Raw genomic sequence first — 1,384 nt, 5'->3', positions numbered from 1 at the left:
AGGGGGCAGGGTGGTCCTGGGGGTGCTGGGGGAAGGGGGGGACTCGATGACCTTAAAGGTCTCTTCCAACGAGATGAACTGGTGAGTCTGTGTGTGTGTCCGCACCAAGACTGAAAGCAGCAACATCCTAAAGCATAGAAAATGTTATTTGGAATAAAAACCAATGTAAACTGAGGAACGGGAACTAAATTACGCCATAGTTTCCTGCAGACCCAGTAACAGACTGTCCTGTAGGTCCCAGGTTTGGGGTTACAGAGCTGGTTGGATGCTGTGCTGTCCCAGGTTCAGCCAGGGTAGGGTTAATTTTCACCAGGAGCTGGAGGGGGCAGAGCCAGGACTCCTGAACCCAGCCAGCCAAGGGGATACTCCCAGAATCGTTTGGGTTGGAGAAGCCCTTTGAGCTCCTCGAGTCCCCCCGTTCCCCAGGGGGAACCAGCACTGCCAGGTCCCCCCGACCCCTGGCCCTCAGCACCACCTCGACCTGTTAAACTCCAATGTCACGCTCACGAGAGGGTCAGGAACAGAAACTGGTGCCAGATGGCAGGTTTGGGTGGGAAACCCACTGCTCTACTCATTCGCTGTTGGCAATCACCCCCAGGAACTGTCTTGCTGATAAAGATGACTGCGTTTAGAGAACCCTGCGTTCGTCCTGCCGAGCGTTTAACTGACGGCGACGTGAGAAACTCACTGAAAGCCCATACAGACCGGAAAGGAGTGAGTTAATCTTCTGAGCAAATCCAGGCAGCCACGTTAACGAGCTGGTGAGGCTGAGAGGTATCAACCACGAGCATTAATTTTAAATTGTTTTAAAAATAGATTGGGCTCAGTGTAAATCACTCCCTACTTTAATAACAGCCCCCAGGAAAAGGAGGAAATGTTGCTTCCTCTGTCTTCCCACTCAATTTTGTACAACCCTGGGCCAGTTACAGACAGCACCGAGCTGGTCCTGTACCCCGGGGACAGGAACACCCATATTTCGGAGCCCTGCAGCAACCACGCGAGGCAGCCACCTCCTCCTGCACCGGAGGATGCTCCCAAGGGGAGGTTTTCCAGCTACAGCAGCTGCTTTAAAACACCCTTTGTGATTTATCCTGCCCAGTTCCCCAAGTTTCTTACGCAGCGACCCCGCCGGGTGGCCTCCTCCGCCTGCCCCGGAGGATGCTCCCAAGGGGAGGTTTTCCAGCTACAGCAGCTGCTTTAAAACACCCTTTGTGATTTATCCTGCCCAGTTCCCCAAGTTTCTTACGCCGTCAGACATCGGGACGGCAGCTCCGGAGTGGCTCGGGGTGGAAAGGAGGGCGGCAGGGCAGGGTGAGGAGCAGGGCTGGATGGCAGGAGCCAGCCCAGGAGCCTCGGCCAAGCAGAGGCTCCACAGGGCCAGGAC

At 55.3% G+C, this 1,384-nt stretch overlaps 1 protein-coding gene across 1 annotated transcript in view; it reads right to left on the bottom strand.

The window, feature by feature from the left end:
- CCDC30 (coiled-coil domain containing 30) overlaps positions 1 to 1,384 on the bottom strand; it is a gene marked incomplete at its 5' end in the record, with an annotated part of 24,079 nt that overhangs the window by 22,428 nt on the left and 267 nt on the right. The window lies entirely within an intron of this gene.

Source organism: Buceros rhinoceros, unplaced genomic scaffold (assembly GCF_000710305.1).
Source record: "Buceros rhinoceros silvestris isolate BGI_N320 unplaced genomic scaffold, ASM71030v1 scaffold20577, whole genome shotgun sequence".
Classification (NCBI taxonomy): Eukaryota; Metazoa; Chordata; class Aves; order Bucerotiformes; family Bucerotidae; genus Buceros; species Buceros rhinoceros.
The sequence above is the reverse complement of the archived record's forward strand: the minus strand, read 5'-3'. Positions and strand labels throughout refer to the sequence as shown.